The 25570-nt window shown below is 39.8% G+C and overlaps 1 protein-coding gene and 1 pseudogene across 31 annotated transcripts in view; one reads left to right on the forward strand and one right to left on the reverse strand.

Annotated features, from left to right (window-relative positions):
- The window catches only part of RBFOX2 (RNA binding fox-1 homolog 2), a gene marked incomplete at its 5' end in the record, with an annotated part of 262448 nt that overhangs the window by 111225 nt on the left and 125653 nt on the right, over window positions 1-25570 (reverse strand). The window lies entirely within an intron of this gene.
- Window positions 19870-20047, forward strand: LOC309830186 (ATP synthase membrane subunit K, mitochondrial-like; annotated as a pseudogene). The gene has a single exon. The product of its transcript is annotated as an ATP synthase membrane subunit K, mitochondrial-like (transcript).

Consider the following 25570-nt stretch of genomic DNA (forward strand, 5'->3'; position numbering starts at 1 on the left):
CCACGTACCGCAAAAAAAAAAAAAAAGAGTCCAGGGTTCTGAACCAAACCACTGGGACTTAAATTGTACTTCTATCACTTCTAGCTGTGTAACTTTGGAAAAGTTATTTAACAACTCTGCCTCAGGTCCTTCATCTGGAAAAAGAATTACCTACCTCATAGGGTGGATGTGATGATTACATCAGTTAACATATGAATGCCTGGCATATAGCAAATATTATATTATAGTTACTGTTATCATCATTGTCATCATCATCATCTCCAATAATTTAAGAAGGGCATTTTAAGGAGATTCAGAATTACCTGATTTATGAAGCCAGATCAATTATCTGAGGAATAAGTGGCCTCAATAGGAAGCAGAAAGTACATAAGGAGCTACATAATTGTGTCAGAAGGAGGAAGGGGGAGCTCCTAAGCATAGGCAGTGTAGGGCAACGCATTGCTCTGGAAGGAATTACTCAAAGTGAGAAGACCATGCTTGATCAAGAAGGGAATATTAGTAAGTAAAACAGCAGAGAAAGTACAAGTGATTTTTATCCCAAAGCAAATCTCCCCACGTGCAAGGCAGGTAACACGTTCTGTCTAGTAATACCGAAACACAACGAGAAACCGTACCCTCGTGTTCAAAACGAAAAGCTAACCAAAAGGCAAGGCCACAAAGTCTTGAACATGTAACTGCCTCTCTTCTTGGATTGTGTTCATCATGCTCATGCCGTACAGGTGAACTGTCAGGCATTACCTGACACTCATCCCTTCTGGGGACAGGAACAGGGCTCTGACAGCAGCAATGCAGCAGTGTGGGAATCCTTGGGTTGGCACCAGCCCCTTGGCTTGATTCTGACCTATAATCTCTTCTGACTTTGATTTAATACAGCAATTACTGGTAATGTGGTTTGAAGGAGATAAACGCCCAGTGTAGCCAGCTGTCGCTTACTCTGCTTATGATGCAAGAACATTCTTTAATTAAAATTCTCTTTATGATAAAGGGGCTGCTTCACTGAATGTGCAGCCCTGATATTGGAGCTTCCCCCCAAAGCGAATTAGAAATCACAGTTGCCCCTCCTCACTTCCGGCAAAGCATCCAGATACACAATCACTCCATCACCGACAGTGAGTTTCTTAACCCCAGATTTTTCCGATTCTTAATAGTTAGATCCTGGTAACAACTTCTTTCCACCTCTCACAGTCGCAATGTCAGCATTACAGGATTTCCAGTAAGGAAGACTCATCTCTCGTTTTTGCAAAGAAGATCCTTTAATTTCCTTTTAAGTAAATAGCAAAGTAAACATTCATAAACATACATGCGTTAAAAAGACTCTGTACCCATTTCACTGAAAAGTAAAGTATAGCTGAATATACCAACAGCCCTAAAGTCAGTTTTAATTCATAATGCAATGGTTTGTTATACCTTTTATATCTAGGAATCCTTGTAGAATTGTCATAAGTGAGATAAGCAGAGGAAGACTAACAGAGTCTACCAGGCTTGTGCCCATGTCATAAAGGCGCCGCGTGCTACGAGTGTAAGGCACGGCACTAGGTACTCCAGCTGTTTGGCAGCCAACAACAGCAACAGTCGCCCAACAATTAGAGGGAGAACAGTAACCACGTGGGGCCTCAAGAAGGATCATTTGGTATACAGTAGGTTACTAGTTCCTGAATCAATCAGTAACACTTTTGATCTAGTTACAAAACTTCCCACCCCTAAAAGTAGAAATAAGAAAAAAAAATTTATGGTTAGCTGGGAGCTATTATTTTGATTGCCTTGTAGAGGACGGTCATTGACAATTATCCTTTAAAAAAAAAGAAAGAAAGAAAGAGAGAGCACAAGGTCTAAAGCAGTTACATTCTGCCAAGTGGAAGCAAGGAGATCCAAGACCAAACATGTACTTTCTTTTCCTATGGCACACGGTGCAACTTCAACGTGAAGGTCAAAACTTAAGCATTGATTTCCTATCCTGCTACAGGGAGTGGTGTCTCAATTACAATCAATCCAACTAATATATCCTAAGAGCCTCTAAACTCAAATTATATCCCCTTTTGGAAGAGTGCCATATGCCTCCTCAGGAAACCCGAGATGAAGACTAGATTCCCTCTCAGGAGGCCTTGCCAAGACCCACTTTAATCTTAGGTGTACGAATACAGAACTAATGTCATCCTTGCAATACTAATGTTACTCCGGGGAAGAATGCCTGGCTCTCTAGCTCTGTGTGAGAAAAGTGATCTTCTTTTTGAGAGAGAGGGGGCTGGTAGAGAGAGATCTCTGGAAAAACAACTATATGAATATATACAAATATAGATATTTTACCCTAGCCCTTGGGGAAAATGGCCTGGCATAATTAACAAGATTAAAGAGGGATTTAGGATAAATAAGATGAAAGTTAGTCTGATCTTTACAGGATTAAACTCAAAATCCTAACATGAATCCAATGATTTTTAAGATCAACACCATATAACAGGATTAAACCAAGAGCTGCTTTTGTTTTCATATTGGAAACAATCACAGTTAGCAAATCCAGGCCTAGAGCACCACCTTAGCAGTTAAACAGTGGGGAATTCAGGCCTAAAGATAGCGGCCTTTACTCTAACTTGGCTTGCTGAGGTCCTGTCTCCACAGGGCCAAGATCCCTTATGTATAAATCCGAAGTCCAAAAAGCTTGGAAAACTGTTTCCTTCTTTCTTCTTCCTCCCCCCGCCCCAGCCACCTAACTTTGTGGTGGTGGAAGAGGGACTCATTTGGTGATAAAATGGGACCCAAACACCATAACTGGTGTGAATATTAAAAAACATTTAGCTGTAAATATATGAATGAGTGTGATTACTAGGTGTTGTCCATGCCCACCTAGGGGTGTTACCTAACAGAGAGTATATGTACTGCTTTTCCTTTCTACAATCTAAGATTCCAAATTAAAATAGATATCTGACTCCAAGGGTTTCAGGTAAAGGACTGTGGAACTGTAATAACTTTGTAAATGAGTAGTTCTTTAACTTTAAAAAGGTGACCATGATATGAATAATTGCAAATTCAGGGAAACAAATTAAAACTGCTGACACAATAAGCAGCAACATGCCACATAATGGCTATCAAACTGCAGCCAGCGTGTCTAAGATAGACATGTGCTGGGGATAAATTACAAAAGACAGAGACCCAGCTGGAACCAAATATGTTACAAACTGATAATTACATTTTAATAATGGCCAGAAAAACAGTATATGTTGAGAAAATTTTCTCAAAAGTCTAGTTCAGGGGTAAGTTTTTAAAACTTGCCATAAATCAAAGGCAAAAATAAAAAAAATTTTTTGGGGGGGTTATATACCAGAAAAGATACCATGAAGGTTCTATTCAAATAGCATAATTAGATAAATATCTATTTCCTGAAAATCTATGGAGCCCTATGACTTGTAGAATTTTAATTCCAAAAAAAAAATAATAATAAAAGTAACACAGAAAGTTTGGAAGATAGTACATGTACCATTTATTTCTCTTGGAACATTTATATTTATACACATGTTTCTCTTTGACAGAAATACTATCAATTAACATAAAACAAAACTAGCGACTTCTGCTTCCTGGAAGGAGTACATACCTCATCCCTATTCCTCCCACTAAGTACAATTTAAGACCCTAGACATTTTATATACTAAATAAACACAAGAAGACTCTTAAAGGTGGAGAGAAGAAAGCAAACTGGATTGGGACCTCAGAACACAGTGGTGAGTTCCCTGGGTTTCCTTTATGCCTTCTATAGCTCAAACTTGGAGCTAAAGAACCCGGAAATGCCAATGGGTTCAGACAAAGGCCTGAACAAAAGCGTGCTCTCTGCAACCAAAGAACATGGAAAGGGCCACCCTAGCAAGACAGAAAACTTTAGACTGCTCTAGTCCAGCCATATCCGCACCTCACTCCCACCCACGGCAGCAAAGGCCAAGTGGGGAGCAGAGATTTCCACCCTCACCAGGCCATAACCAGGCATCCCAACATCCCTGCCCAAGTAATATTAGAGAAGGAGAGGCAGGGAGCCCATATACGCATCTCCACAAAACTGTAAAACTTGAAAACAAAAAACATAGAGGAAAATCTTCAGGACCTAGGGCTAAGCAAAGAGTTCTTAGACTTGACACCAGAAACATGACTCATAAAAGGAAAAATTGATAAATTCTTCTGTAAAAGAAACAAAGGAAAAGATAAGGAAAAGACAAGCCATAGGGTGGGAGAAAATATTTGCAAACACGGCAAAGGACTAGCATCTAGAATACAGAAAGAACCCTCAAAACTCAACAGTAAAGAAATACACAATCCAATGAGAATGTAGGCAAAAGACACTGATACCACCAAGGAGGATATACAAATAGTAAATGAGCACATGGAAAGATGTTAATCACTAGACATTAGGGAAATGCAAATTAAAACTATAATGAGATGCCGCTACATATCTATCAGAATAGCTTTAAAAGAAAGTGACAACATTAAATACTGGTGAGGATGTAGAAAAACTGAGTAACTCATACATTGCTGGTGGGAATGTAAAACGGTACAGCCACTCTGCAAAAACAGTTTAACTGTTTCCTAAGAAAGTAAAGATGCAATTACCATAGGATCTAGCAATTGCACTCATGGGCATTTAGTCCAGAGAAAGATTCACATAAAAATCTATACACAAATGTTTACAGCAACTTTATTCATAATGGGCAAAAACCGGAAACAACCCAAATATCTTTCAATGTGTGAATTTTTAAACAAACTGTGATACATCCAAACCACAGAATACTACTAAGCAATAAAAAGGAACGGATGATTGTTACATGCAACAACCAGGATGACTCTCCAGAGAATTATGCTTAGTTTTAAAATGCAATCCCCAAAAGTCATATGCCATATGATTTCATTTATATAACATTCTTAAAATGACAAAATTACAGAAACGGAAAACAGATGAATGGTTGCCAAGAGTTAAGGAGAAGTAGGAGCAGGTGGGAGGTGCCTGTGGCCATAAATAAACAACTAGAAAGAATCCTTGTGGTGATGGAAACGTTCTGAATCTTGAGAACATCACTGTCAACTTGCTGGTTGCGATGCTGTACTAGAGTTTTGCAAGACGTCACCACTGGGGGAAACCGGGCAAAGGGGGTACCTGGGCTCTCTCTGTACTACTTTTTACAGCTCCATGCAAATCTACAATTATCTGAACACTAAAATTTTAATGGAAAAAATGTATCTGTTGCGATAAAGGACATTATTGGGACAACTGGCAAATTGGAATGTGGGCTGCAGATGAGATGATAATATCCGTATTAAAAGTCCTGGTTTTGATAATGTACTCTGGTTCTATAAGAGACTGCCCTTGTTTTTAGAAAATAAGTATGGAAGTATTTGGGACTAAAGGAACATGATATATATCATGTATACACATATCCACACATACATACAAATACATAATTAAAAAATTTATTCTCAAAATGTTCATAAAAATATAGTAGAAGAAAGAACAGTAAAGCAAATGTGGCAAAATGATAAGGAAAAAAACTTCGGGGAGTGTTATGGATATATTCATTACCTTGAGTGTGTCATGGGTGTTTACCTGTGTCAAAATCCCATCAAAATATGCAGTGAATCTACAATTATCTCAAAATAAAAAGTTTAATTAAAAAATAAAACTACTTAACCCTGAAATCAAGAATAATCTGAATACATCAGCCAGCAGTTTTATATTTTGATGTCACCCAGAACACCACAAAATGATTATGCCTAATGTTTATAATTATTATATCATATGCTTCTTCCTATGGAGCTACCAAAACATTATGGACTTTACAATGTATTCTTTGTGTTCACTAGACACATAGTTGCCCACATCAGAGGACAAAAGCAGTATGCAGACACTGCCTTGTAACAGCCTTCTATTTATCACTCATGTTTCTTAAATGTATTAACTAAAGTTTTTTGCTTTGGTAAGCACTATTAGAACTTAAGATGTAATATAGCATAGGGAACTGTACTCAATATTTTGTAATAACCTATAAGGGAAAAGAAGCTGAAAAAGAATACACACACACACACACACACACACACACACACATATGGCTGAATCACTGTGCTGTACACCTGAAACTAACAACACTGTAAATCAACTATACTCCAATTAAAACAATTAAAAAAAAAAAAACTTAGGTCTTTCCTCGGTTAATATGATTAGCTTTTTTTGCATTACCACTCTTTGAAAATTATTTTGTGAAGAAAAGGAATAAGGATTCACACCTTCCATTTGATCATCAGTTTCCAAGTTAAAATTTTTTGTTCTTTATTACCTCGAGTAAGTTCCCTTCAGTCACCTTAGCCAAAACAAAATACAAATATCAAATAAAAAACATACTTTTAGATATGATTATTTTACTAATGTAATATCCAACACTGTATATATCACACCATTTTTCAAAAAACTTTTTTATATTACTTATACAAACTATTAAAACTGAAGGGGAACCTGCTGTATAAAAAAATAAATGAAATGAAATTTAAAAAAAAAGAAAACCAATTTAGAAAAATAAATAAATAAAATAAAATACTTCCACTGACTGCATGTATTAAAAAAAAAATGAAGGGAAGGAGGAAGAAGGAAGGATTAAGACAGAAGACTTGGTTCAAATCAATTAAGGACCAATATGTAGAATCTTTCTAGAAAGTCTGGGTTCATACTACAGTACTCATTACTTCCCACTTAAGACAACAACAGGAAAGGATCTATCACAGATACTTTGAAATCACCTTTTAAAACTAAGATAGCGAGAACATGGTGGTGCAGTGGTTAAGAATCTGCCTGCCAGTGGAGGGAACACGGGTTCAAGCCCTGGTCCGGGAAGATCCCACGTGTCGCGGAGCAACTAAGCCCATGCGCCATAACTACTGAGCCTGCGCTCTAGGGCCCACGAGCCACAGCTACTGAGCCCGCATGCCACAACTACTGAAGCCTGCGTGCCTAGAGCCCGTGCTCTGCAACAAGAGAAGCCACCGCGATGAGAACCTCGCGCACTGCAACGAAGAGTAGCGCCGGCTGGCCGCAACTAGAGAAAGACCACGCCCAGCGATGAAGGCGCAACGCAGCCAAAATAAATAAATAAATAAATAAATAAATAAATAAATAAATTTATTTTAAAAAAAACAACACAAAAAACTAAGATAGCATCCATAAGACTCCCAAAAAATAATATCCAGAAGTATGATATTATTTACCACCCAAATCAAAAGAATCTAGGAAAATCGATCCCTAAGTTCTAAAATATTTGTGAGGGCAGGAAGGAATAACTGTTTTATTTGCTGTCTCCTTCCTTTCATTCCAGCCAGACTGTCTCACTCCACACTCTGCCAAGCTTTAGACTAATGAGTATAGGAACTCATTCCTACTTTCACCAAAAACATACAAAAGTAGCTCTTTGATGAGGCAATGTTTTGACTGACTGAGCATCCAAATCAAGGCTGCTGCGTCTTCCCAGCACCGGCAGAATGCTTGGCCCACAGCAGGTGTGCACAACGTATTTGCTGAATTTAAAAAAAGTAAATAAAGAAATAAATTATGTCCAAAACCTATTTACTAAAGAGGCCTTGAATCCCTAGCGCTCAGGTACCTTACTCAAGAGTTCAATCTCTAAAATACTGCCTGGGCCATTTGCTTCAGCATGAAAATTCATCTGCCTCAGCTAGCATCCTTGTATTCTAGACTTCGGCACATGGATCTTCCATATCACCTGACTTTTCAGTTCTTATTCAGCCCCAGTGAGTAAGCCCACTATAGCTCTGGTTTTCTTACACATATAGGACCTCACTCTAAATCTATCACCTTGACCCAGCCTGCTCTCGCCACCTTAACTATAAGCTGCCATATACAGAAATATTCAATTTCACATTAGCCTCTGTCATCTTGATTCCCTGGCTTGTAGTTCTAGGATACCTGCAGTTTTAACGTGGAAGTTACGTGCCTTGGAGCAATCCTGCACATGTTGCTTTTCGGTATCTCTTTAAGATGTACTCTTTTATACAACAGGATAAATGCCTTATTCAGTGTCACAGTGAATGACAAAGCCTGACTGCGGCTAATTTTCCAGGATCTTACGTCCAGCACATTAAATAATATATATACCTCATATTTCAGCTGTAGTCAATTACCTTCATTTTTTAAAAAAAAAGTACTAAATAGACATGAAAAGAAATTAAATTCTTTAAAATCCAGATTCTATTATTGTCTGGCACAAGAGTACAGGTCTAAGGCACACATACATTTTTACGTTGAATTTAATCCATTCTTCATCCACGTGCCAGCAACGTTAATCATCTTACAGCCTCCAAATACTTCCTGTGGCACCAAGTTCACTATATTTTGGCTAAGTCTGGGCTGTAGCAGCTGACAGAAGACTTAATATATTCTTAATATGGTTGGGCTTCACAGGGCCCATGATCCTCTAAAAACTGTGTGCAAAATGTTATAGAAATGTACATTGTTCTGGGGACCTGGTCCAGAGCTTTCATTTGATTCTCAGAAGTTCAAAACGAAAAATAAAGATTAGGAACCAGAAGGCCAGAAAAATTAACATGCTTTTGTGATAATTCCTTCTTTAAAAAGCTGCTCCATTCAAACACTCCTATTTTTCCTTGGTGAACAACTCATATTTCTAATTTAGGTATTTTCCCCAAGCTCACTTCCTAATCCTACCTCTCTGATGTTTCCCTTTGATTAAACGGCCTTTACTTTCATTTCTAACCCTCAACTCCTTTACAAAAACCCCAAACTCCTTCTCTTCTAAGGGCTAGGCCAGAGACCCAAATACTAGCCCCACTGTAATTCTTTCAAGTCAGGGACCAACTGACAAGAAACATTCCAGCTCCAACATTCCAACTGTCTTACTAAGGGGCTAAAGCAGTAAGAGAGATCTTTGGGTGTGTGTGTGTGTTTTGTTTTCTATTAAACAGTTGTTTAAGCCAATCTTTGGTGTGTGTGTGTGTGTGTGTGTGTTTTCTATTAAACAGTTGTTTAAGCCAATCTTTGTGTGTGTGTGTGTGTGGTGTGTGTGTTTTGTTTTCTATTAAACAGTTGTTTAAGCCAATCTGGCTTCAAATCCTCAAGGGAAAATTTAGGGTCAAGAATCTATTGCCCCTTTTTGGTCATGCCTGAATTCTCCTCAAGCCATCCCACATCTTTTTTTTTTTTTTTTTTTTTTTTTTTGCAGCACGCGGACCTCTCACTGTTGTGGCCTCTGCCACTGCAGAGCACAGGCTCCGGACGCGCAGGCTCAGCGGCCATGGCTCACGGGCCCAGCCGCTCCGCGGCATGTGGGATCTTCCCGGACCGGGGCATGAACCCGTGTCCCCTGCATCGGCAGGCGAACTCTCAACCACTGCGCCACCAGGGAAGCCCCATCCCACATCTTTTGGTGTGAACCAGCTATAATGACACACTGTACTGCAGACTTACCAAAGTGGAAATTCTTTTAGTCACTCTGGGAAAATTAAGAGATTCTACACAAGTGTTTCTTACTCACTTTAAAAACCCCTGTACTACAATATTTATTCACCGTTATCTTCTGAATCCTCCTCCATCAGCCCAGAAGAGTGCATACAGCCTTACTTTCATGAAATGTTCTTTACAACTTAGAGATTTAAATGTTCTTTTTTGAACTGTATAGTCTCTCTCACCCCAGCCCTGAGATTCTGCTTTATACTTCCTTCTAATTTCTGCCTGATATCATGGCTCTAAACATACAGAATGTAAATATGGACTTTTGTGGCAAGGTCCCTTCAAAAGGTTCAAAATAGTAACCTCTATGCAAAAGGATAACAGAAGAGGGCTTTTCAACAACTTCTGTGTCTTAAGAGAAACAGTAAAGTTGAATAAAAAAACAACAGGAGTTTCTGGCTGAGAACTGTCATATGTGGGAATCAATGAAATAACACAGAACTGTACTGAAAATATCTGGATCACATTATGAACATCCACTGCATTACAGAGAATATGCAGACAGTGCAGGACACTTGGCTGGATTTATACAGAACATACACTTTTCTGGATAAATGGCTGATAAAAGCAGGTCTCAATTTCCTCCCAAAATAGTAGGGTATGTTATGTTTTTAGGTACTGACTTCCAGTTATTTGAACTTTCAGGATTTGTCTGGAGGCAACAAGGGTTTAATGAACTATACTCTTTTGACCTTTCATTCAGAGATGTGTAAAGAAACATGACTTAGTCTAGCTACCAATGCAACGAGGGACATGGCTATAGAGAATATGAACAAGAAAACAACTCGCTGGGGCTCTCCATGTATTCTGGATTTTGCCTTTATTATCTTTTAAACAGATCTTATTCCACATTACAGTCGGCACTACTTCGCCTCTCCACTTGCTTCTCTTGCTTCCATTTAGTCCCAGAGTTTGAAACTGTGCACTTAAAAGGTTTACTCCTGGTGCTCTTACTTTTTCACGCCACTTGGCTCCCACTCAGCAGCATCTTGGGGGAGTTGGTATGTTGCTCCGTCCCTTGAAAGCTATTCTAAAAGGTCACTATTTTCATTTGTGTTAATTGCCTGCGGAGATAAGATGAAGGGAAACTGAACTTTGGCGATGCATAAACACATTTCAAGACCCACGCTCTGAAATATAACTGGGTTTCCCTAAGTAATGTGTGTTGTATGGGTGGAGGAGAGGGGGACAAAAGAGATGTGAAGGTAAGAGAAAGGAAGACAAAACAGTTGGAAGCTGAAGGCCCAGGGCAGAAGGAAAGGAGTTCTGAACAATAGTTAAGAGGGCTTCAGAGTGAGGGTAACATCAGTAGGCAACAATGGAAATGCTGAGTCCTGGGGGCAAGGAATTATTTAATGGAAATAAAGCAGTAAAAATGGGGAAAAGACTGATATCCTACAGAAAGAGGTCAAGATCCAATTGATTAAGGCTTCCAGTTTATCAAATTAGCCTAATCAGAGCTGTTCTCATTCAAGGGGTGCAGTGAGAGAGGACAGGCCAAATCTCACTTTTCCTAGTCACATGAGAAGGAATACCATCAAACTCAAAGCAAGAAAAAGGGAATCAGGATCCAATAAGTTTAAAAAGGCACTGGTTAGGGGAGTCCTTTGTACACTGAACTGGGGTTCAGTGTTGGGCTCAGGCCCCAAGAAAAATTAGAGCATCACCATGTACCAGAACAAAAAGACCAGGCGAGGAGACGAGCCAATCTGATAAGGGTCATGTTTAACCCCTGGCACATGGGTAATGAGGCATCAGATTATTTAAAGCCTGTGGCTGAGTAGTGGGAAAGTAGCTCCTTAATATAAGGTCAGACTAAACTCTCTAACTTAGAGACCTGAACTTGCAAGCTTTCTGTGGCCATGGCTGGGCAGGGCAAGGGCAGGCAAAGACCGACAATTCTAAGCAAGATGGTATGCCAGAGTCCAAGTCAGTTCAACATCTACCATCGCGTATCTGATATACATTCAGCCCTGAGCTAAGTGCTGGGGACACAGAGAATTCACCTCCGACTTTAAAGAGTTCACAGGAAAAACCAGAGTGGCCCGTCTGTGACCACTTAACACAGGGTTGCTGTTAGGATTCAATGTGTTAATGACTGTAAAATGTTTAGTAGAAAGCCTGGCAAGTAGGAGGGAGGCACTCAAAAATCAGCAGCTGCTGATCTGTATCCTTATAATTGTAATCACCGTTATTATCACAATACCTACTACCATGTTGTAGTTAACAGATTTTTTTAATTCTAGAAGAAACAGCTTTAAAATGTGCAGAATTTGTTTCGGAATGATTTGTTTCTTCAGACTGCCCATCAGACTAAGGATTTATATTACAACTAGGGTAAGACCTCTCTTCACTCATGATCTAGTTCTTATAATAGTCCAGGTGACAATGTTTCTGGCAAACTTTCTCCATCAGTCATGGGAATGTCAGCAGCAATGCAGTCTTGCACCCACGTTACCCACAATTTTTAAATCCTGTGAAGCTGACTTCATAGTTTGTTGCTAATACTCACAAAAGGAGAAAAGCCATGAGACTGTAGAACAACTACTTCCTTTTGTCACAGATCAAAAGGGAGAGATTGGAAGGGATAGCACAGGTCTTTCCTTCCCTCAAGAGTGAAAAGTCCATCACTGTCATCAGGGTCAATTCGTACTAACTGATCCCCCACAATGAAGTAGATGCTTTACTAAAAGCATACATGAAAAACAATATCCCTAACCTCCCTCGGGCTAAATTTTAAGAAAAATGATGTGAGGAAACACATATAGGAAAACCACCCAAATATGTTCTGAAGTGACTAAAAAGCAACTTAATTTAGAGTCAATCTAGTTGAGAGGTTTGCAATACGTTTAACAGAAAGAAATATGACATTCCATCTACTTGCTAAATCCTTAAAGAGTTACTGAATATAGTAAACTTATAAGTTCTTAGAAAATATGTCCAATTCAGGGAAGGGGAGGATGGAGACAGAGGGTAGAACGTGAGCATAAAAAATACAAAGAAACAAAAGGAGAGAAAAAGAAGAGTAAAAACAGAGAGGAAACCTGACACAAAATCCTAAGTGTACCAGGGAAAGAGGAAAATAAGAGGAAAATGAAAATGGAACTAGTATCCATGGAGTTAGAATGAATCATGGCTACTGACAGGTTCAACACCTTTGTTTTACTGATAAACTGTGGCCTAGTAAGGCTGAGTCATTGCTTTGAGTTTACAAAGCTGGAGAGGGCCAGGACTAGAAAGGTGGTTAGTGCACAGTAAATACTCAGATTTGGGATGAATTAAAAAGACAAGTGTTATGGTCTTCATGTTTGTGGGTCCCTCCCCTGCAAAATTCACGTGGTGAAGTCCTAGCCCCGAGTGTGGCTGTGTTAGAAGACAGGACCTCGAGGTCCCCAATCTGATAAGAGTAGTGTCCTTATAAGAAGAGCCAGCAGGGTGGCTGGCACAGTGGTTGAGAGTCCGCCTGCCGATGCAGGGGACACGGGTTCGTGCCCCGGTCCAGGAAGATCCCACATGCCGCAGAGCGGCTGGGCCCGTGAACCATGGCCGATGAGCCTGCGCGTCCAGAGCCTGTGCTCCGCAACGGGAGAGGCCACAACAGGGAGAGGCCCGCGAACTGCAAAAAAAAAAAAGAAGAGCCAGCAGAGAGCCGGCTGACACTCGCATCCACTTTCTTGCTCTTACTCGCCCCAACGCATGCATGACAAGGAGGTCAAGTGTGCACACGGGGAGATGGCAGCAGCCTACAAGCCAAGAGAAGAGGCCTCAGGAGGAAACCTACCCTGCAGGCACCTTGATCTGGGACTTCCCAGGCCTCCAGAACTGTGAGAGAAACTTCTATTGTTTAAGCCACCGGTCTGTGGAAATTTGTTACAGCCGCCCTAGCGAACTAAGACCACAAGCACTTAAGTCCTTTGGCAAGGTATTCAAAAGGAAAGTTTAACTTTAATTTATTAAACCTAAAATATACACACATCTTACCCCCTTTTCTTTTTCTTTTTTTCTGTTAAAGAATGAGAATGGGGCCACTGGCTAGCTTTAGTTTAAGCAAAAATCCAGGTAACACTCTGAAAGGCACACTACAAGATATCTACACATAGTAGAAACTCAATAAACCTTCAGCCAAATAATGAGTGGTCAGAACTTGATTCTGTGCTTACGAAAGTAACATATCCCTCACCTATTCCCCAAACTATGCACCACCAACTGTAAATAACAAATGCTCAAAGTATGTGTTTCTGTTTTGCAGCCAACACCATAAAGAGGCAGACCGCCTTTTTAAGAATCTGGCCAAGCCCCAAACACCCCTTTTCAACTTGCCTACTCTCCTAGCCCCTTCTTATCCCCTGGGAGTTTATGCCTTGACATTTAAAATTTTACATTTTATTGACAAAACAAAATAGAATTTTTCATTATCAAATTTTAAGAAGTCTGCCTAATATATTTTGTCTGGTGAAATAGTAAAAATAAAAGGATTTATTGTCCAACTTGGACATAAATTTTTTAAATTTAATTAATTAAATTATTTAAATTAGTTTACTTCTTGGTGAAAAGAGGTAAATCTTAAGGGTTCAAAGGAAAATAAAAGTTACTGAAAAAATGCAAATTACCAAAATATAAAAGTAGAAATCTAGCAGTTTTCATTATGCCTTATAGTACTTTCCCAAAACAGTTGCTGCCAATTAGCATGGATGAATGAATGGGCTAAATATATAAAAGACAAAAGAATAAGAAGAACCTAGAGTTTATAGATACAGAGTGGGGACACTTTTAATAAGCATTTCAATTGTCTTAAATTTGTTGATGAAATGTGCCCAGAAAAAGATTATACCAAGAAAAGTCAGCAAAAAGAATACTGTTCTCCTTGTAACATAAATTAGGTAATACCACAGCATATCTTACAAATAAAAGCCCCTTAGAGTCTCAAAATAAAACCTCTTTAAGGGCTTCCCTGGTGGCGCAGTGGTTGACTGTCCACCTGCCGATGCAGGGGACGCGGGTTCGTGCCACGGTCTGGGAAGATGCCGCAGAGCGGCTGGGCCCGTGAGCCATGGCCGCTGAGCCTGCGCATCCGGAGCCTGTGCTCCGCAACGGGAGAGGCCACAACAGTGAGAGGCCCGCGTACCGCAAAAACAAACAAACAAACAAACAAACACCTCTTTAAGTGGATGCCTAAATGGGTCCATCTTGTCTGCTCTGAAAAGAATATTACAGCCAATATACAATCTGTCTAAAATTTACAAAATGGGTCATATTCTAAAAATTCATTTTTATTTCAGAGTTGTTTGGAATTGATCACATTTCCCCATTAAAAGGAATACACACAGACGCACACACGTACATATTTATAAATGCTGACTGGGTTTCCACACCAGACCACAAGAGCCCAGGAATGTAATCAGGGAGTTGGGGTGTGGGGGGGAGACAACATAGGAGTCCGCGGAACCAGTAATGGACCTGAACTACCGTACATCTGAAATAAAAATAAACAGAGGACAAGATAGTTAAAATAGCAGCAAATTACAAATAATGCCAATGTAATTAAATAAGAAATGATGTGTTTTTTTCCAACTCATCTTGAACATTGGTTAGAAGTAGAAGATAAATCTAATCCGCTAAGAAAGTGGAGACGTCTGTGGAGACATCGAGGAAGGAGCAGGAGTACTTTCAAGCATTTTAGTGACTGGTGCAATTTTTTTTTGGGGGGGGGTGCAACTTTAAAAAATACAAATTTCATTTCCACATCTACAACATTTCCATTTTCCCTGATACAAATGTAATTCTAGTCAATCAATCATAAGGAAGGTAATTTGTTTATTTTGTAAATGGGATAAAAAGACGGAGACAAGGAAAAGGAAACATAGCAAGATTTAGAACGGAATCGTTAAGTGCTTAATAAATACTTGCTGAAAGGAGAGGAGGGAGAAAAGCAGTCTAAAAAGCAGTCTAAAAAGACTGCTGACAGTGGAAATAACTAAAGTTTAAATAGTAAAAGAGAAAGATGGAGGTAAAAAGGAGAAAGAAGGACCGGACATGCCCGTACTATTTTTAAAGGGGGAAGAAAATAGGTGGTAATCAGAGAGTTCTCAGTACTGCCACTCGGGAGGGTCACTGACTCAGAACAGCTGGGATGGGTCTAGCCAGGAAACAATCATGATAACTAACATAAACTGAACATTTATTATGTACCAAGGACTGTTCTGAGAGCTTTTACAGGCTCAAAGCAACCTTCTGAGATAGCTACTATTTTTGTTGTTGTTGTTCTAATTTTATAGATGAGAAAGCACATTAATATGCCCAATGTCATTAAGACAGAATGCCAGAGAGCCAGGTTTGAAACCTCGTCAGTTTGGTTCCAAAGCCTGCACCACGAAGCACTACTGCCCCTACAGTAGAACCATCACACACACAGGGAAAATGACAGAGAAAATGACAATGACAAATACAAAGAAGAGTTCTGCATTGTAAGTTCCTATAGTTACTAAGTATTCCCCTGTTAATGAAAAAGTAACCAGTAGAAAACCTCTGGAATTCAGCACCCATTTGACAAATATTTATTGAGCATCATTCACTGTTCTAGACACTAGGGATACAGCAATAAACAAACCAGACAAAAATCTCTACAGGTGAGGAAAGTAGTAAAAAAGATATTTTTACAGTATACTAGAAGATGGTAAGGGCTATGGAGAACTTAAAATAAAATGACTAAAAAAAGAGCTAAATGAAAAGGTAACACTTCAGCAGAAATGTGAAGGAGCTAAAGCAGTACACATGAGGGTATCTGGAGAAGGGCATGACAAGCAGAGGAAACAAGTACGGCAAAGTGCCTGGCAAGCTTCAGGAACGGCAAGAAGGCGGCCAGTGTGGCTGGAGAAGACTGAGGACGAACAGGAGGATACAGAAGTCAAAGAGGCACCCAGGAGCCAGCTCAACCAGAGGCTTGTAGGGACTCTGGCTCTTCCTCCGAGTGAAACACATGGGTGGATTTTTGAGCATGATCAGATTTATATTTTTACAGGTCTAAGTCAGATGCTGTGTTCACAATAAATTATTTGGAGTCAATGGTGGAAGCAGGGAGACCAGGTAGGACTATTGCAATAATACAGGTGAGAAAGGATGGGGTACTGAGCGAGGAGAGCAGTAGCAGAGCTAGTAAAAAGGGATTGGATTTAGGTGATTTTTGAAAGGCAGAGCCTAAAGGATTTGTTGATTAATAACACTGCCGTGAGGGAGAAAGAAGAGTCCAGGGTGACTCCAAGTTTTTTCCTGGCCCAAGCAACAGGAAGATGTCATCTGAGAAGGGGAAAACTGTAGGTGTTCCCACAGTCTTGAGACTGGAAGAAGGCAAGTGGAGACCAGTTGGACAAGTTAAGTTTGAGGTAACTATTAGGTATGGAAATATCAAGTAGACAATTGGATGTAAACTTCCTGGGAGGGATCTGGCCTGTAGGTATACATTTCAGAATCATCAGCATACAGACAGTATTTAACCCCCGGTATACCATCGGAGTCCACTGGGCCCAACTTTTCTTTGTTTAACAGTTCTATATTTAAGGATTTATATTTTATGACTTATTCTTTCTCAGAGGTATTTCCCATCCTTGCCCCCCCACCAAAACCCAAAGAAAATGTTACTTTAAAAATAATAACAGGGCTTCCCTGGTGGCGCAGTGGTTGGGAGTCCGCCTGCCGATGCAGGGGACACGGGTTCGTGCCCCGGTCCGGGAAGATCCCACATGCCGCGGAGTGGCTGGGCCCGTGAGCCATGGCCGCTGAGCCTGCGTGTCCGGAGCCTGTGCTCCTCAACGGGAGAGGCCACAACAGTGAGAGGCCCGCGTACCGCAAAAATCAAAAAAAAACCAAACACATTCTATCTTGCAATTAACATTATGGGTTCCCTGAACGCTTTTATAAATCTAAGGTGCATTATGAGATTTTAGGGATCTTATTTTCCCTATATCTTGAAACATTCTGATTTTTCAATTAGCTTTACTCATTAATTATTCCCAACCATATTTTAAAAAATGACCAAAGTAATAAAATGACAGACCAATGGCATACTCACTTAGAAGAATGATACAATAGTGAAATAAATCACCACTAACACATCATCCTTCAGTTTTCTTACTGCATTGTGCAAAGTATTGTATCATCTTTCAACAAGGCTTTAAAGAAGATTAGAGATGCTGTTTTTTTTACCGTTTGTTCAGTTTTCGTTGAATACAGTTTTTCACTTCTCACCCAAAATAACAAAGAAAAACTAACAGAGGAAAATGTTTCACAATTATTAGATGAATCCGAAGATGAATGCAAACACGGATAGCAGCACTCTAAACTCTAATGATGATGGTGAAGTCTGATATATAGAAGTGAAATCTTGAGACTACGATTCTTCAGATGATTACATTCTAATCTAGGATATAAGCTTGACCACAGTCAAGAATCAGTAAGTAAACAATATATTTCTAATAACAAAAAGGAACTATGGTAGTCTCATCCAGTTCAACAGAAAGAATGTCCTCATGCAGTATTTTGCTATGAGAATTGGGATTATCCTGTTTCACTAAAAGGACATGTAACAGTATTCTTTCTTTTCTTAGAACATGACACAATTTACTTGATACAGTTCACACATGGCCAAGTGCTGAAGGTAGATACATATATAAAGGTAACTGGAAGGAAACAGATGGTACAGAAATGAAAAGATCATCTTTTGAACATAATTATGTATTGTCAAAGGATTTCTAAAAAAAATCTTTAAATATTGTGTTTAGACTATGTAAGTGAAGGAAGAAGAACCTGAAGCAGTAATTAGCTAGACCCTATTAGAGACATATTTGGAATCTGAAATCACAATTTACAAGACGGGTGTGTTCCAGGTTAATGAATGACATAAGCAATTAAATTACATTCAAAGGAGGCTGCTTTTTGAGGTATACGCTTCCCAAACTAGAAATACAGGGAATAAAAATTGGGACAGTACATGTCAGTGAGACATCATATATTTGGAAGATTCACATCTACACAGGTAGAGATCTACAAAAGGAGCAGGAGCAGAACAAATGGTCAAAAACAGTACAAATACTGACACAGAACCTAAAATTCACAGCATAAATATAACTTGTGACAATCTTAGAACAAGTTTGGGATTGGCTTGAGTACTACTCAGCAAAAAACTTGCTTTAGTTGCGCTATTAGGAAGAACAGGGTTGAATTTGAATGTATTTTCACAGATGGAAAAGGAAGAGAAATCGAGAGCACATTATTTAGATTTCAAAAAGAGTAAACGATTCTTTCTGTCCTTAGAAAAACTGTTAATGTTCTTCTCAGCTCAATGCAGTCTCAACTATTAATAGATTCAAAGACCCCTCTTAAAAAAATACCCCAAAAGATCTTGTACTATTAACAAGGCTAAAGAAGGTTTAGATACAATGATAAGAAAGTTAAAATCTGTGCTTGCAAAAGAATGGCTGGAAGATAGCCTATGTCTATTTTCTTCAGTATGATTGATATTAGTACAACAAATGCTTTCATTTGGTTCAATTACAAGATCGCAAATTAATAAGACAATTCCTCATATGGCCAGGAAATGAACTTGCAAGAATAAATACAGAACTAGGAAGAGAACGTTTACCCTCTCAACCACAAGCATGAGTCTCGGAGAATAGGAAGAAAGAGGATACAAAAAGGATAGGAAAACATGAAGTACTGCAAAAAAGATTTTAAAAAAACCATGAATAGTATTCAAATGTGACTTGTAGTCACTATAGGAGAGATATGTAGTTAGTTGCGTGAATACATTTTTTCTTACTTCTAATAAAGTTGTTTTTCACTATAATTTTTCTTCTTTTTTTTTACAGATTTGGTGCAGACTTTTAAAATTATTTATTTAAAAATTTTATTTATTTTTTGGCTGCGTTGGGCCTTCGTTGCTGTGCGAGGGCTTTTTCTAGTTGTGGCGAGCGGGGGCTACTCTTCGTTGTGGTGCATGGGCTTCTCACTGCGGTGGCTTCTCTTGTTGCGGCACGTCAGCCCTAGAGCATGCGAGCTTCAGTAGTTATGGCATGTAGGGTCAGTCGTTGTGGTGCACGGGCTCTAGGGTGCACAGGCTTCAGTAGTTGTGGTGCACGGGCTCAGTACTTGTGGCTCGTGGGCCCTAGAGTGCAGGCTCAGTAGTTGTGGCACACAGGCTTAGTTGCTCCGCGCCATGTGGGCTCTTCCCGGACCAGGGATCGAACCCACGTCCCCTGCATTGGCAGGCGGATTCTTAACCACTGCGTCACCAGGGAAGTCCTTCACTACCATTTCTTATTTCTTAAATTAGTCATAAGAGTTCAACAATCCGCCACTGAACGATACAGACTGAAATCATGTCAGGTCCGGAAACTGATACCCAATTACATTCCACTGGTGTCAAAAAATATTTCGACTCTTAACACTTTCACAGGGAGAATAAATTGTGTACTGGCCACGTACGGAGGTATTGCTTTGATAGTCTTATATTTCAAGTTAAGGTCTAAAAAAACTCCAGCTGTGAAAGCAACATAAACGGATTCGAAACTCATATCTCATCTATTAAGTTCCCAGGCCTGAAGAAGCTAACGTCAACTCATCACGTGATACTCGACTTGTACAATAAATTATTGTACAAATAATTTTTTTAAAAAAAGAGTTAACCAAGATAAAAAGATCAGAGAGCCCACTGGGCCCAGCTGACAAATAGTTTTGGCTATTTGTCCTGGTTAACTGAGAATTAAATCCATGAGACTAGATGAAATCACTAAGTAAAAGAATCAAGAGAAGAGATTCAAAGACTTGACCCAGAGTATGACAACTTTAAAACTGAGAAGAAATCACCAATAAGATAAGAAGAAAACCAGGAGAGTGTGATGTCCTGGAAGTCAAGTACCCAAGAAAGTGCATCACAGAGGAAGGAATGATCAGCCACATTATGTTCTACAGGCAGGTCAGGTAACATGAGGACTGAGACCCAACCACTAGACTCAGCAGCATGGAGGCTACTGGTAATATTGACAAGAGCCATTTCCGTGGCAATAAAAACCTAATTGAGCAAGTTTAAGAGGGAGTGAGAGGAGAAGAACTGGTATGAGCAAACAGAGACAACTCTACTGAGTTTTGCTCTAAGAGAAAAGAAAAGTAGCTGACAGAAAAGTGAGGTTAAGAGTATTATATTTTCAAGTGGATGAAAGAACAGCTTAATGGCATGTTAGCGGAACTAATCTAGTAAACACAGAAAACCTGATGATCCCAGAGAGAGGAAAGAGAATTGCTGGGTCCAGGTCCTAAACAGGCTAGCAGAGATGGGACCTAGTACACAACTGAGGGGCTGGCATTATAAGGAAGGCAACTGCTTAGTGTACAGTAATGGGAGAGAGGGAAAGTTCACTGACACTGATGGTACAAGGTGGGTAAAGTGTGGTGGTGGGAAATTTCCTCCTGATTGCTTCAGCTTTCTCACAAATACTCTAGTAACTAGAAGATTTGCAGACAAAAGCCAAAGAAGGGATGATTTAGCAATGCATACGCATTCTGCAGAGACTGGCCTAAAATGGCATAGTATCAGGGCACCCTTCTCACCTGCCCTCTTTTGGTTTCTGTTACTCTGAAATCTCTTGTAATCTCCAAATGGCGTAACTTCTCCAAAGGGGAGTTGGGAGGACAGGGGACACACAAAGGAGTCACTGGTCCACAGTGATTCTGAAATCTCACTGGGCAAATAAATGTTGGGAGTTCCTTGATTAGGTCTCAAGGCTGTGGTAGGATTCTCTGTGGCTCTTGCCTTTGAATCATCCTTCTTTTTTCAGGACAAGTAGCACGTGTCAGCAGCTGAGTAATTTTCTCAGCTTGCTTCCTGCCAGAACAATTTTGGGGGTTCAACAGCTTCTTTTCAGTTTGAACTGTCTCTTCTCCTTTTCAGCTGTAGCTGCAGTGGGCCTCCTGTGAATCTCACTGAGATTCACTGCATTAGACAAAAGCTATATCCACAAATATCTTCAAGATAAGCCCTTCTCTACCTTCTCTCGTGCTAAAACAGTTGTAAGACCTATTCCTTGATTGAAAGGTCTTCTGTGTGACTCTTAAGGTTTTTCTTAGGTTTTAACAAAAGGTTTTAAGCCACACCCTCAGCTTCATCTTTAGACCAGGATTCTCCAGGCAGTGCCCTTGAACTGACTTTTTTTGTTTAACAGTCCTTTCCTCAATTTATTTCTCTCTTCTCATACTTTACTTCAAGCAGTAAGAAGAAAGCAGGGGGCACCGTCAATGTTTTGCTTGGAAATTTACTTAGGGACATCTGCCAGTTCATTAGGCACCTTTTCTGCTTTTCACGCAACTACAATCAATAGTGATGCTACAATTTCTGCCACTATATAACAAGGATCCCCCTTTCCTTCAGTTTCCTTTCCTCTGAGCCTTCATGGAGATCTCCTCAAAGTCCCAAATTTTAGAAACAACATGCCCAAGGTACTCTGATTTTTCACTAACACTCTCCTCAGAGGCCACTACCCAGTTCCAAAGTCACTCCTGCATTATAGATTTCTGTTGTAGAACCACCCCACTTTGGGTACCAAAATCTATAGTTGTCTATTTCTATATAACAAATCATCCTCAGGGGACTTCCCTGGTGGCGCAGTGGTTAAGAATCCGCCTGCCAACGCAGGGGACGTGGGTTCAATCCCTGGTCCGGGAAGATCCCACATGCCACGGAGCAACTAGTCGGTGCACCACAACTACTGAGCCTGCGCTTCAGAGCCCACAAGCCACAACTACTGAGCCCGCGTGCCACAACTACTGAAGCCTGAGCACCTAAAGCCTGTGCTCCACAACAAGAGAAGACACCACAATGAGAAGCCCGTGCACCGCAATGAAGAGTAGCCCCCGCTCGCCGCAACTAGAGAAAGCCTGCACGCAGCAATGAAGACCCAACGCAGCCAAAAATAAATAAATAAATGTATAAATAATAATAAATTTAAATAAAATAATAAATAATTAATAAATAAATAATATAATAATTATAATAAATAATAATGTAATATATAATAAATAAAATAAAATAATAAATATAAATAATAAATAAATGTATAAATAAATTTATTTTAAAAAGTCATCCTCAAACAACAGCTTAAAACATCACTTATTATCCCACAGTTTACGTGGATCAGGAAGCCAGGCGAGGCTGAGCTGGGTGCCTATGGTTCAGGGTCTCTCACAAGGCTGCCTTGATCAAGGTGTTGGCTAGGCCTGTAGTAATTTCAAGGCTGGACTGGCAAGGATCCACTGCCAAGCTCACTCACCTTGCTCTGGGCCCTCAAACATCATCTCTCTGTCATGTGGGACTCGCCATAGCGCTACTCACAACATGGCAGTTTGCTTCTCACCATGCAAGCGCTTGGGAGAGAGCTGAAGAGGGCAAGCACCCAGGATGACAGCCACAGTCTCCTTATCACCAAATCTTGGCAGTGACATCCCATTATATTTGCCACATTCTATTAGTTCGAAGTAAGTCACTAGGTCCAGCCTATACTCAAAGGCAAGAGACTGCACAAGAGCATGAATACCAAGAGGTAGGAATCACTGGAGACCACCTTAGAGGCTGCCTATCACAGACTAGATGGAAAGCATTACAGCAGGCCAGTTAAGAGTACTGACTCTCGGGCTTCCCTGGTGGCGCAGTGGTTAAGAATCCGCCTGCCAATGCAGGGGACACGGGTTCAAGCCCTGGTCCGGGAAGATCCCACATGTCGTGGAGCAACTAAGCCCGTGTGCCACAACTACTGAGCCTGTGCTCTAGAGCCCATGAGCCGCAACTGCTGAGCCCGCATGCCACAACTCCTGAAGCTCGTGCGCCTAGAACCTGTGCTCCGCAACAAGAGAAGCCTGCGCACCTCAACGAAGAGTAGCCCCCGCTCGCTACAACTAGAGAAAGCCCGCGTGCAGCAATGAAGACCCAATGCAGCCAAAAATAAATAAATAAATAAATATATTATTTTTTTTAAGAAAAAGAGTACTGACTCTGAAGCAAAACTACTGGGTTTGACTCTTGCTTCTGTATCACAATATGAAAAACGAATCATAAAATAAGACAATAGTTGTGAAAGGACCTGACCTCATACACAGGAAGCACTTGGGAATTCCTGTCCCCTTTTCTCTTCCAATCCTAATTGTCTTTAACCATCTTGAGAATTTCCCCGGCATTAGATGTAATCTGTAAGCACCCACTACCAGAGCAGCATGGTATTGAACAACATGAAAAAATATTATTTTGACTTTCAATGAGTCCAAGAAATGTATCTTTAATAAACTTAATAAAATCAAACAAAAGGATAAAAAGAAAGATCCGGAATCAATGAAACAGAACAGACGGGAATATACACACAACAGCAACTGTCTCCCCCACCCCACCCCAATCCTGGCATCTGCTTTTAAATTGTAATGTCAATCTTGGCAAAAAAATACCATATCACTTTTTATCTAATTAGCAACTAAAAGTACAATAAAGAGAATAAATAAATCATTAAGAATGATTTAGATGCTTTTATTTAGATGTCAGTTTATCTGAGGAATACGGCATTCAACAATAACACTGGGGAGTAATATCATCCCCATTTTACAGATGAGACACAAGAGCATAAAGATGATGGGACTTGTTTTAATAACACAGCAGGTTAACAACTGACCAAGAATAGAACTGCAACCAGCATACGATATCATACACGATGAAGCTATAATCAGTTCTTTTTGATTTTCATGGATATGGCGATCGGGCTAAAACGGCCAGTGATTAAGCATTCATCTCACACTCAGGAAAAATAACTGACAGTTATTTTAAAGAATGAAAGGCAGGCTTTCATTATTTAACCTCTAAATTAATGGTCTGAATTCAAATAAGCAAATAAAACACCATGTGAGTTAATATACAAATAAGGTAGCACAGAACCTACAGATATGAATTAAGTGGAATCAAAACCCAATATTTTAGGCTACACAGATAGTTCATTATACTAAGAATATCTAATTAACCTTTTAACTAATATTTGTGGAGTGTGTTCTATGCTGGCCTTATATGACAGGTACTACATGTTACCTCATTTAATAATAGCGAAGGATGCTGAGAAAGCGCTTGTGAAGAGGAGCAGCAAGCTCACCTCCAGAGGAGGAACAAGAACGCTGCGCTGCAACCTGCTCACGAGTTTTTAAAGCATATTTAAACATATTTCCAGAACCAAGATGGGGAAAAGGGAGCTAGCGAAGGAAGACTACAACTCCTAAAGTGTACTTTATTCATTGCAAAAAGAAATGAAAGAAAATGTGTTTTGGGAGTTACAGGCTTCACTTCCCTATCCCCCCATCCCCAAGCCAGTATGTGTGCTTTACCACACTGATTTTCTACCCCTTCAAGTATACAATTAAAATCTTAAAAAATGAATGTTTGCTTAAATGGTTCCAACTTTATTCCCTAATTTATAAATTTTACAACAACAAAATTCCATATTCTGGTTTGAAAAATGACAAGATACTTGTTTAAGAGTAAATGCCACATTAAAACGAACAATATTAAAACATACATATTAAGACAGGCAACTTTCTTATACAACTGGAAGAGCTTACCTCTCAGCATTCATGTATCCGGCCGTCATCTCTACCTAAAAATGTTATTCTCACTTCCAAACCCTGATCCCAAGGCCTTCTGCCTCATACCTGTGCAACCCTATAGTTGTTACCCAACAACTACCCATTAGTAATCGATCTCCCTGCTTCTAGTCCCTCCCGAAACTATTCTATCCACAGAACCTAAAACCAAAGCGCTATTTTGAGAAGGGTAAATATTGCTGTACTGAAAAATTTAAGAATTTCTTATTTTCTGTAGAATAGTGATCCAGTATTCAAGATCCTCCAGGTTATCCATCAAACCATTTCTTTCTGCCATTCCTGTCTCTTCCAGTAATACTGGTCCCTTCACTATCCTCCAAACTTTCTTTCCTCCCTTCTTTTCGCTACACAAATGTCCAATCAGTGCCTACTCTATGCCAGGCACCTTTCTAGGCGCATAGA

The sequence above is a fragment of the Grampus griseus genome (assembly GCF_964374135.1).
Source record: "Grampus griseus genome assembly, chromosome: 11".
NCBI classification, from domain to species: Eukaryota; Metazoa; Chordata; class Mammalia; order Artiodactyla; family Delphinidae; genus Grampus; species Grampus griseus.